Genomic DNA, 13,436 nt, shown 5'->3' with positions numbered 1-13,436 from the left:
GGAGAGCTTTCTCATTTCCTCTGTACTATTGTATGGTTTCGCATTGAAGTTATGCATCGCTAGAACTAGAACGGCGATACGATTGTTTAAATACTAAACTCCAATGGAAACTACCAGTACTGAAGCAAGTGAGATTTGAGTAATGGTCGTTGGTGTTGATACCCATGTATCTGACCACACGACCATTCATATAGATTTTTGCTCGGAAAGTTAGAAGGCTATATAATAGGTATAATAGCGAAACACATTGCAAGAAAAGGATAGCAATATAATGATGAGTTGTAATACGCCATCTATTGATCAAACCAATGAAGCTGTGGAGCTTTCATTTTTTTTATATGGATATTCAATTTTTCAGTCGTTTAAGCTTAATCTGTGGCGCTTGGGTAGTATGCTCACCTTGGCAGAGATCATTCTTTTAGTTAACGTACCGTCTTAAAATATTATCGCCTTGTTCGAACAAGCTTGATGTAAAAATAGTAAAAACCAACCTGCATTGAAGATTCGGAAGGAAAGAAGGTGTTTTAAAACTTATGAAATTTTCAAGTTGAACGCTTTTTAGTTGAATGCACGATTGTGTGATGTATGAAAAATTGTGCCAGCTCGAAGTTCAACCAGTAAGCTCGGACTTTACAAGGCAACGGTAATCGCTACTGCGGGCGTGCCGGCGTGCGTGCGGAAAAATAAAAATTGTTTATTTCTGACACATGTGCGTGTCAAATTCTATACATTTTCAGAAAACGCACGCCCGCATCAGCTATTACCGCTGCCAATGGGGGTAAACTGTCAGACACTGTCGAAAAAACAGAAAAAACATCGTGTTGAAAATGACACTTTGATTCTGTCTGTGATGTTCGATATCCACCTATGCTCCCAAGTGCCACAAATCCACTAAACGACCACTAAACGGCTTCTAAACGCCTCAAATTCTCTACCTAAACGGAATATAGAAAGACTTCGTTTAGCAGACGGCAAACGACTCATGCATTCTAAAAATAGCAAAAAAGCTGGTGGCGCCATCTGTTTGTGGGATACCCAACCTGTGGAGCTTCCTCGCTTGAAGGAGAGCTTTCTCATTTCCTCTGTACTGTTGTATGGTTTCGCATTGAAGTTATGCATCGCTAGAACTAGAACGGCGATACGATTGTTTAAATACTAAACTCCAACAGAAACCACCAGCACTGAAGCAAGTGAGATTTGAGTAATGGTCGTTGGTGTTGATACCCACGTATCTGACCACACGACCATTCATATAGATTTTTGCTCAGAAAGTTAGATGGCTATATAGGTCATTATAAGATGAAACTTGTCGAAACACATTGCAAGAAAAGGATAGCAATATAATGATGAGTTGTAATACGCCATCTATTGATCAAACCAATGAAGCTGTGAAGCTTTCATTTTTTTCCTATGGATATTCAATTTTCCAGTCGTTTAAGCTTAATCTGTGGCGCTTGGGCTGTGTATACCTTGACTGTCAAACGCTTCAAATTAACATTTAATCAAGTCAAACAATCAATCATAACATTAAATATAGAGGTTTGAGACAAATACAAATATTTCTTTTAAATAATGCATGTGTATGCACTGTTTTGGCATCGACATTTTATTTATATTTTTGTTTTGAAACATTTGAGTGATTTTTAAAAAATATTATTGATGTGAGTTAGTAGCGAGTTATTTGCTGAATCGTCCTGAATCCCTGTATCTGGATATTGATTTAAGCTTTGAAAATGCTTTTTTATTTTCTGGACGAAAATATAGGTTATTTGCAGTGCATCAAGACAGGTCTGTAAAACATCAAACAGATCCTATCGAACAAAGTGATGTTTGTATGTATTGTTTGACTGGTGTTCGAGCGCCGCCTCACTTTCAAAATTGTTGGAATAAGGCAATGCCCTACCCCTCGACTGACAGTCGTTCATGGGCTGGTTTGACGTCTGGGGAGCGAAAGCGATCCAGTCTCATGTACGAATTCAGATTCCGCCAATAGAAATCTAAACCAACGCGTGCTAACAACACACGCGGTTAACTTCTCGTCCTTTCAACAATTAATAGTGCCCTCCTTCAGTCCAAAAAATAATGGATATAAGTTTGTGTACATGTGTGTGTGTGATGGTGATAATGGTGTCCTCTGTTCATAGCACTGCACCTGGTCTGGCTGATGGCTACTGTACCTCCCGATGAAGACGGTCACCAATCCGACACCAAGCCGCTTATCTTTCCCGAGTCTTGCTCACGGAAACAGGAAAACGCACACCTTTGCCGTCCAGACGCGATCGGACGCAGCCGGATGGAGTACGTATCGACGGCCACGATGAATTGCTGCTGCTGGATGACCCGCGAAGCTCGTCATCCGTTGCCTTCCGGTAATGCTGAGGGGAGGTTGAGAGGAAGCCTTCGTCCGGCCCTCGAGTGGCGTCTTTTGCTTCAATAGGCCACACGCAGTTTGTTCGCGCCATCTCACACAGGTGAAGTATAAATATCCTGTTTGTGCTGCACGATCGTACGATGATTTGACCGTTAGCATTCGTATCCGTGTGGCATAACTAAATGTGGATATTTTTGTTCGCTTCGACGCCGTGTAATCTGCTCGAAACCTTCCTTATAAAGGATCGTAAAACACATAAAACCTACTCCCCCTCAACCATCTTTGACGAGGATAAGGACCGTGTGCGAAAACGACGAAATGGATAGATGTGGGACATGGAATAAGTAAGGAAGAGTCTTGAAAAAAAAAGAGCAAAGACAGGATGGCATCGGATGGGATCGGGCATGATGGGTCAAACTATGAGAGGGGTACTAAAAGTGGAAGAGTATAGGGGAAGGAGGGTATCTGGAACGCAGGTATAAATGAAGAACAAAAACCAGAATAAGCCGGTTGCTGCCGCCCAAGGCGAAAGTCATAAACTGATGATCCACGAGCGAAGAGCAGCACGAAGCAAAAGCAAAAATCAAGCAGGGTACAAACAAAAAGAAAGAGGCAGCGTCTGGATGGAAGCATTCCTCGATGCTACGGATGCTGACGATGGATGCTGCAAATGGTCCGCGAACGCGCTCCGTATGTAACATTCTCGACATTGAGCATTATTAACAAATCTTAAACCTTGTGTTAGAAAGCAACCGATTGCTTATAGGTGAGAGAGACGCAAAATTTAGGTGTTGCTGCGGACGAAAGCAGTAGTAGAACAGATTATGCGTAGTAGGCCACCGGATAATCGGAAGACGGTGAAGCGTGCCTGTTTGTCTCGCTCTAGTTCGCCCGTCGATCATTTTGGGGCCGGTAGTTCTAGGTGTGTTGAAATAGTTGGAGTAATGCGAAAACAGCAATGTTACCTAAATACCTGACAATCCAACCGATCGTCCTTTGTAACCTTTCCAATTGGCTAAATCGGTTAGGTGTAGCCCGATGTTAGAGTCTTTCGCGTGAAAATCTACCCGCCGTATATCTTCTGACGTGTCGCTGCTACTTGTACCCCTGTGATGGCCAATCATCCTCCCCATGAAGTAAATACTCTGGCCCTTGAAACCAGATGGCATCAAAATCGAAGTTCGGCTTTGATTTAGGAAAAGTAAGTGGCTTCAGTGGCGCCTCCTTAGCTTTCCTCTACCGATGAGTGTACACTAAAGTTGTCCCATATCGTCAAACAGCCTCGAATATAAGGCGCATGCATAAGCGTGCTGACTTGCATCGACAAACGAGTGCGATTCGCCAATGCGTATGTCTTCTTGATAAGATATTTGTTCTCGTATCTTTCCACTAATGCCGAACAAGCTTGCACTGTGGTCAACGGTTCATCTTTCAAAAAACTTTTGAAGTAAAACCCCTTTTTCTGTGTTTGACAATGCACTGTTTTTGTGAACTACTCCGCGGTGTGTGCTGTTCATCTTCTTGAATCTTAAATCTTAGTTTAGAAAGCAAGCAATTGCTTATAGTTAAAGGGTCTTTAGGGGGTTGGTAGTTCGGATCTAACTTTTTCCCTAATTTTATGTCGCGAACGCGTTTGGTTTCGTGAGTATGTAACAATGGATTTTTATTCTACACTATATTCGGAACGGTTGTGCACGTTCATTCGAGATGGGTTCGCGTTGAGGATTTTGACGATCGCGGAGCGAAGGAAGAGGTCTGTTCGTCTTCGAGGTCGGTGTTGAAAGAGAAAGAATGTGCTCGCTGACAGCAGGAAGTGAAGCGCTGGACACGCGGCACACGTCACCTTGACACGTTCGTGTGCCTGGTGAGTGCGCTCCGCGGAGATGCGTGTCTTTGTCCCAGACTGTCACGATCGCTCGATTATTCTGGTCGCTACAGGTCAATTACCAACTATCGGTTGCAGACTTAACCTACCTACTCGTTAGCATTATGTTCTTTTGAGTAGAGTTGGCATTCTGCCTTAGTAAGGATTTTCATGCGGCACTCACAAGCCCAACTTGACTGTCGTCGACGCACAGTCCGATTGTCGCACGAGTACGCGAATCCTTTTGTTTTCCATACCGGCGCCACTGGTTCAGGCTGAGCCTCACTAATTGTGCTCCACAGCTCGTTGCGCTCGCACCTCTTCTCTTCCGCAGTTCCCCTCTCTCGCCAACTCGGTTGGCCCAAGTAGTGTACCAAGCGTTGATATTGCCAGCAATAATTTATTTATAAGACTCTATTGACGGTCATAACTATCGTGTCCAGAAGATGTTGAAATTCATCGAAACTCCAGCTTGGAGGCGCATACGCGAACTGCTCATTAGGTACTTTCGGAGCTGGTACTTTAATTTAAGCTTTTGACTACCTCGTGGGTAGACCATTTTTTATTTAATTCCCAAGATGTCACTATGTACAATTTTCATGTGCTCGCTTGCAGCAAGGAGAAGCGCACCGACCCAAACGTTCTGCGATCGTGAAACCGATCGCGTTTAATTGGTGGCAGATAGAAATCATTTTGTTCGCATACTGTTCAGTGGTCATCTACAGCTCTCCGAGTCGGTTCTTATAAGCTCCCTGTTGTGTATAAGTCTTCCACGGCGTCCCTGCATTCGGTGCAATTGGGCGAGCCATCCAGAATGCCTTTCTCGACGAAATAGGAGCGCAGAATCAGAGAATTGGGGCGTTTTTGCTAAAATAGCCCTGTGCTTCACGGTGTCCCTGATAAACAGCATGAGTTCATGTTTTGCTTTTTGCAATGTGCCCATGGGATTGGAATCTGCTGGATATGCAGTTGCAAAAAATTTCCTGTCGTATATTTGCCCTGCCTTGGAACCCTTCCCTTGGCTGTCTTCCGCGCATAACTACTACCGCTCGTGTATCCTTATCCTTATCCTTAATAGTTATGCGAATCTAGCAATAATATGATTCTACTTTGCGCTTTCTTATCTTTTACGGGATTCGCGGACTCTACTGTTTCGTCGTCTTTCATGATAGGCTCGACGGCGTTCGACAGATCCTCGACTTTTAGAAATGTCCTGTACTACGAATTTTCATTTGTGGATCCACGAATGGACACGTTTGTGTATCTGGGCCCATAATCAGTTAATCTACAGTGTCGGGCTAACTTGGCAGAATTTAATATTTGGTAGCATGCCCATCGTTCCGGATGACATCTCGAATCCTTCGAGGCATGGATTCAACCAACGCTTGGCATGTCGATGGCGGAATGCTGTACCAAGCAGCGTTTAATTGCTGCCACAGTTTCTCTTAAGTTCGAGAACCTGAATTGCCATTTCAATGGCATCTCCCACTCTGCATGAGTCAGCATGGCAGTTTGGATGATGTCTAAGTATCTGTGTTGGTCCATGATATTTTTTATCCAAAAGATAGGACCGACACCGTACCAAGAGAAACATCCCCAAACCATGATGTTGCCTCCGCCGTGTTTCACGGTTTTTACAGTGTACTGTGGCCGGAAGGCGGTATCCAATGGACGACGCACCCAGCGTTTTCCATCCGAACCTACCAAATTCACTTTGGTGGACTCGTCCGATTACAGTACATTTCGCCACTTGTCCAGGTTTACACCTGCCCAGTCGTAGTGCTCTTGAGCAAACTGCAACCGGGCTTGAACTGTTTTGGATCGGCCAAGTATTTCCGCGATTTTTCGCTCGGGAGTTCCCAGCAGCGGACAATCGTTTAATACTTAAACGCTGTTGTTGTGTGGAGTGTGCACTACGGCCCATCGTAGGAATTCCTTCAATTAAGCGCTTTGTCCGATACTGTAATTTGCGGATTTGGAGCGGAGCTTTCCCAACTCTTTAGGAATTGGAGAAGTCCAGTTCCTCAACTCAAATCCGCCGTTCCTAAAAATATCCCTTACATCAAGCGATATCTGACACGCTTCTTCTTCCGTCTTGAAGCTGTCCAGACAGTCGTCCACGTAAGTGCTTTCGATAATTCTCTCCATTGTATAGGCATCGGTACTTACGGATCTCTTCGATGAGTTTCGGAGTGTGTGCTGTTCGTCTTTTTAAATATTAGGCTAGAAAACAAGCGATTGCTTATAGTTAATGGGTAAAAAATACCGACTATCGGTATCAGAGTTAATCTAGTTATTCGTTATTACTATGCTCTTCTGAGTAGAGTTGGCATCCTGCCCTTCTTATCTCCACCCTAAAACGGCGACGAGCCGTGCTGTCGATCCTTTATGGCGTTCCGTGGGCGCTACAGACACACCGGACGGCGTATATAAATCATGCGGGTGCATGCTGGTTCCTGAGCTGCTGCTTAAGAATCCACCACAGATTTTCTATCGGGTTGAGGTCAGGACTCAACGCAGGCCACTGTAGAACGCGCACATCCTGGTTTGCCAAATAACACTTACCTGTTCGCGATGTGTGCTTTGAGTCGTTATCATGCTGAAAGATGTAATGCTCTTCGCTTCCGAATGAGGGGAGTCTTACGACTAAGTATTTTTCTGTACCCTTCCGAGTTCAGTGTCCCGTTGATACGGAACAAAGGACCCGTGCCGTGCCAGGAGAAGCAACCCCACACCATTACGTGGCCGCTTCCGTGCTTAAGGGTTTTTACCGTGTTTTTCGGATGATACGCCCGATTGGGTAGGCGCCAGACGCATTGAATGCCGTCCGAACCATCCAGATTGATTCTGGACTCATCCTGATCTTTTCAACAATCTGCGCGTCAACGTTAGCCGTTGTTTTCCGCGGACGACCGGTCGACTTACCCGTAGCCTCGCTACGAATGGCGTTGTCCACAACAAACGTCCGCGAACGGCCGAACGCCTTGCAGATTGTCTTTATTGGGACGTTCTCACGAAACAGTCCCTGAATGTGTTTTCGCTCCTCTGGTATGCAGTGCTTTCCGCGACCCATGATTATTTTGTGGAATTTTTCAACCGCAACCTTACCTTGACCTTGACCGATCCTTTATGGCGTTCCGTAGGAGGGATGCGGTAACACAGCTCTTCAGAAACAGGGACAGCTACCAGCTACACTAAATCACGATGAGGATCTCACGTGCCTCAGCAATGATTTCGCTCTTTACAGTTGCTAATGAGTTGCGGGTACATTGGCTCGTTTTCGAAGCCCCCAAAAAGTTTGATCCGGTGTTTTATAACAGATAAACGGATCAATCGATTACCAAAACATTTGATTGCTTATTGAAAATCGTCAGCCACGGGCAGCCACCAATCGGCAGCGAAAACCCCGTGGACAAGCCTCTCCTCCACCCTAAAACGCCGACGAGCCGTTCTGTCGATCCTTTATGGCGTTCCGTAGGTGGGATGCGATAACACAGCCCTTCAGAAACAGGAACAGCTACTAGCTACACTACATCCTGATGAGGATCTCACGTACCTCTGCAATGATTTCGCTCTTTACAGTTGCTAATGAGTTGCGGGTACATTGGCTCGTTTTCGAAGCCCCCAAAAAGTTTGATCCGGTGTTTTATAACAGATAAACGGATCAATCGATTACCAAAACATTTGATTGCTTATTGAAAATCGTCAGCCACGGGCAGCCACCAATCGGCAGCGAAAACCCCGTGGACAAGCCTCTCCTCCACCCTAAAACGCCGACGAGCCGTTCTGTCGATCCTTTATGGCGTTCCGTAGGTGGGATGCGATAACACAGCCCTTCAGAAACAGGAACAGCTACTAGCTACACTACATCCTGATGAGGATCTCACGTACCTCTGCAATGATTTCGCTCTTTACAGTTGCTAATGAGTTGCGGGTACATTGGCTCGTTTTCGAAGCCCTCAAAAAGTTTGATCCGGTGTTTTATAACAGATAAACGGATCAATCGATTACCAATACATTTGATTGCTTATTGAAAATCGTCAGCCACGGGCAGCCACCAATCGGCAGCGAAAACCCCGTGGACAAGCCTCTCCTCCACCCTAAAACGCCGACGAGCCGTTCTGTCGATCCTTTATGGCGTTCCGTAGGTGGGATGCGATAACACAGCCCTTCAGAAACAGGAACAGCTACTAGCTACACTACATCCTGATGAGGATCTCACGTACCTCTGCAATGATTTCGCTCTTTACAGTTGCTAATGAGTTGCGGGTACATTGGCTCGTTTTCGAAGCCCTCAAAAAGTTTGATCCGGTGTTTTATAACAGATAAACGGATCAATCGATTACCAATACATTTGATTGCTTATTGAAAATCGTCAGCCACGGGCAGCCATCAATCGCAAGCGAAAACGGCGTGGACAATCCTCTCCTCCACCCTAAAACGCCGACGAGCCGTTCTGTCGATCCTTTATGGCGTTCCGTAGGTGGGATGCGGTAACACAGCCCTTCAGAAACGGGAACAGCTACTAGCTACACTACATCACGATGAGTCGTTCTGTCGATCCTTTATGGCGTTCCGTAGGTGGGATGCGATAACACAGCCCTTCAGAAACAGGAACAGCTACTAGCTACACTACAACCTGATGAGGATCTCACGTACCTCTGCAATGATTTCGCTCTTTACAGTTGCTAATGAGTTGCGGGTACATTGGCTCGTTTTCGAAGCCCTCAAAAAGTTTGATCCGGTGTTTTATAACAGATAAACGGATCAATCGATTACCAATACATTTGATTGCTTATTGAAAATCGTCAGCCACGGGCAGCCATCAATCGCAAGCGAAAACGGCGTGGACAATCCTCTCCTCCACCCTAAAACGCCGACGAGCCGTTCTGTCGATCCTTCATGGCGTTCCGTGGGGGTGTGCAATTTATTTTATTCTCTGAAACGGAGTTACAAATTTTAGGTGTTGCTGGTAGCGCTTAAGCACCTACTTTCCTATCTCTTAGCTAAGTCTGATAGTACCGAACGCTCTTCGAACGTGATGCAGCGGTGGTGTTAGGAAGAATTCTCATTTAGTCCTCAACTGGAATCTCTTCCTCTTCTCTAGACTGCTATCGCTATCGTTCGATCTTCTAGCGGTGTCGTTCAGACAAAGTCTTCATCCGGCGGTGAGTGGTGTTTTCCTGCTATGGACCGCACACTATCGCTATCGATGCTCTTAAGGCCCTCGCGCTCTCGCAGGCGAAATACGAGTATCCTGTTTGTGCTGCGCGATCGTACCGCACCGGCATTCATATCCGCGTAACGTGGATTCATGTGGATGGTATAAGAAAAATCGATTAAAAAAAGTAGTAGTACATCAAAGAAAGCTCAACGAAAAAACTATAAAAGATACATTTCCTATCCCTCAAAAAACAAAAATGGAGAGCTTAGAATATCTGTCTATATTACCAGATTATAACAAAGATTCTTTAGACCATATCACTAATAACAATTGTTCCATTTCAGTACCCGTGAAAAAAGAAGAAACCAACAGCAAAAGTAACGAAATCCCCGTAAATGTCAGCATCCGCATACATTCCCAAATTCGATCGTATTCGGCGAGGATCGTTGCGATTGTGAAAATGACATAAAACGGTGGTTTTCTTGGATGTTTTTCGAACATTTTGCCATACTGTACGTATAGCTGTGCAGGATACTCGAGAAATGAAATTAAAGCAATCATCATATCTAGGCTACTGCAACCATTGCTCATGTTCGATCGAGTTTGGGAATGTGGCTTTTATATCCAGCCACCTTTTGAAGAATCCTCTCCCTCTTTCACCAGATTCATTCACCAATTCTTCACCAGATAATAATTCGGTTTCATAAAATAGCAATATATCTCATACAGCAGATACCGCTGATAGTTCTGACGATTATTAGCTTCACATGTCAGAACGACCGATCAACTATTACAGTTCCCGTTCTAAAATTACAACCAAAAAAAAAAAAAAAAAACAATTTGCAGACCCGATTTTTCTAGATTCAATAACATTTTTTTAAAGAGTGCCATAACAACAAGCAAAGTGCAATATTGGACCCAATAGAAATAAACCTTCTCATTCGAAAAAAATATACAACAGCCTCTTTAGCCAACATGGACACTTTGTTCTAACACAAAATAGAGTCAAAGATGCAGCTAACGAAAATCGAACAACACAATTTGGGAAATGATAAACACAATTATGCGCTTTTTTTTCAAATTTCTTCAGATACCACCAAAAAATCTTACAGACATCCGAAACGGCCTCTCAAAATACACTAGCGTATTTTTTAGCCCACCACGAAAAATAATTTGTGATTTAGAAACTACATCCAGAAGCCTTCGGCTACAAACTTTTCTCGTCAACCTAGGTAGCTAAATAGAATTCAATGGCTTCTCTTCCGAATCCAATGGCCAAGTATATTAAACGCACAGTACCATTAAAAAAGCCGATCAATACACAAAAACAACGATAAACAAACAAAAATTCGGAGATCTTAGTTCACCAGAGTTAGTTAACATATTAACAGCCTTATACAACGATAACCGTACACTTCGCTATTGGGTTCGCCGCTAACGAAATATTATTCAACTGATTGCATACAAGAGAATAAATCCACTTTCACATTTCAACATACGAGATGAAGAACGCTTTCAATAAAGTATCTAAAAAATTACAAAACACCCATAGAGACATGTAAAGATACAATGACAAAAAGGCAAACCCAGCAGAAATAGAGACAGGGAAGGCAGTCTACGTAAAAAAAAGTGTAAAAAAAAACATTAGATCCCAGATTCAATGCGAAAACATGTATGAATAGCAATAACAGTAGGCAGTACCAATAGAAATTACAATCGAGAAGAACAAAAACAAATTAACGATTAAAATCAGCATTTAATTGTCATTACGGAAGTAACCAATACATGAAGTAACCATAAAAAGACAAGAGAAAACAATCATCGCTAACCCTACCAACATTTGCATTACTTAAATTGAAAACCTACGGCCAAGAAATAGAAATTACGTTTGTAAATAGGCAACCATTATTTTTTTTTACAAAACCAAATCATGTAGAATACATTTCGGAACTTGAAAAATATATTAACACACTAATAAGCCATCTGCGGATATACGAAACAACTAACATTAGATTTAATGAACTAAATCGTGTGAAGATTAAACAATTGTACTCGAACTTTCTACAAATAGTACCAACACATCGACTTAGCTGAAGCATCGAACTCACCGGTCAACTGTGGAAGTAGATAACTGGCTGTCCAGGTCGCTGAATATTTGCGACTGATTAACGCAACCATGAACAAGCTGGTTGGCGGCAACAACCTCCAATTTAGAATCAATGAGAGCAGTTTAACAAACGTTGGCAATCCTCACCAACTCCAAAGACGAGATAATTAAGAGAAAAAATCCGCATTCTGCTGACATTGAAGCTATCAAGCCCATATTTAACATCAACGCCATGATGCACCTCATAGAATTCATCCAAAAAACAACAGTTTGGGCACACGAATCTGTTACCAACAGTGTAAACTCCTCACAACACCACACGAGATGAGCTTGATATGTTCCACACTAGAAGAACAAGGCATCGTGATAGACATTCCCCTGATGAAGCGTTTCAATGAATAAACCCAAGAATCGCAGTTAACAAGACGCATCTGCTATACATTCGCAGATTATCCCAGCTAGAAACAGAACAAGCTTCAGAGCTGTAGTTGAACATCTAATATTACTGAACAATGGTAACAACATCAGCTAACGGAGCAAATGCGTTCCTGGCAATAGAACAACCCATGGGATCTATTTGATAAAGTTATTGAAGAAACTGCACAGTTATAATTGGGAAAGATACCTTCAGATCAAAAAACGCTTTCGATTACATCAGAACCATATTGAGGAGCAATGCACAAGCAGCAATACCGCCAAATACCAATTTCCTTTGACAACAATGTCATTAACAGGATGATTCTGGAACAACGTTAAGCTTCTGCAATTCAGCAACATCGATTACTGGAAGTGGAGCATACTGGGAGGAACACTGCATCGCATCGTAACAATGCTTACGTTAACATTTTTCCTCGTTATTTATTACTACAGAAGAACGATAGAGCATTAAACTCTAAGAAAAGCCGAATCACAAAGCGACACCTTCAACGCGTCATCACCCTTCAGAGGAGTTACGCGCTAAGCTACTGCCACGTGTGCACGCGCTGCCTAGCAACAGTAACGCAACACCGATGTGCTGCGTGTCTGGCAACAGCAACCTGACTCCGGCGTGTGGCTACACGCATAATCGATCGAACAAGCCAACAAGCGAGACAACCAGCCAGCCAGCCAACCAGCCAGCCAACCAGCCAGCCAACCAGCCAGCCAACAAGCGAGACAACCAGCCAGCCAACCAGCCAGCGAGCCAGCCAACCAGCCAGCGAGCCAGCCAACCAGCCAGTTAACCAACCCGTCAGCGAGCCGGCCAACCAGACAGCCAGCCAACCAGCCAGTCAACCAACCGACCAACTCGTCAGCGAGCCAACAGTTCAGTTCTGATCGAGCCAACAGTTCAACCAACAGTTCGTGGAACACTCCATGATTAAAGAATAAAGTTTTTATTGAAACTAATGTTCTCGCTCGTGTCTTTAATTATATTATGATTCGAAAATTATGCATTCTTTCCTATGATTAAATGGTCTATTTTTATAAAAACAGGAGAAGAATAATTCGAGAAAACTGATGTAAACAAGGGTTATACGTGTAAAAAACTTTCAAGGCTGCATGTCATATCATCAACGTTTTCAAGCATCTTGCCGTAGTCTTGGCATTATTTAAGAACGATTCGGGAAAGTGTATCACCGTCTTGAGATAAAGTGTGAAACCCTGTAAAAGACAACATAGTCAGCGCTTCTCAAGCACTGCATGTGGGAAGATTTGCGGGGGTTTGTTGTGGAAACGCTGAAGATTTTTTTTTTGCATTATGTTGTGATAACATAAATCAAACAAATGAATCACAAGTATTAGAAGCAGTGTGCAGTGTTTTGGTGTTGATGAAATCCTCATTCGACATTATGCTCACCCGAAATTAGAATCGGAATCAACGATTCATTGATTGAGAATGATGGTAAACTCTAGAAGATGCAAGAAATTGGTCAGACACAGCCAAAGG

At 43.5% G+C, this 13,436-nt stretch overlaps 1 long non-coding RNA gene across 1 annotated transcript; it reads left to right on the top strand.

Moving 5' to 3' along the window:
* Positions 1-1,814: 1,814 nt before the first annotated feature.
* LOC121588019 lies at positions 1,815-12,895 on the top strand. The gene is made up of 2 exons (XR_006004144.1): positions 1,815-2,471; positions 2,614-12,895. It is a non-coding gene; the product is annotated as an uncharacterized LOC121588019 (long non-coding RNA).
* Positions 12,896-13,436: the final 541 nt, after the last annotated feature.

Source organism: Anopheles merus, chromosome 2R (assembly GCF_017562075.2).
Source record: "Anopheles merus strain MAF chromosome 2R, AmerM5.1, whole genome shotgun sequence".
NCBI lineage: Eukaryota > Metazoa > Arthropoda > Insecta > Diptera > Culicidae > Anopheles > Anopheles merus.
This window is presented reverse-complemented; position numbering and strand designations above follow the sequence as displayed.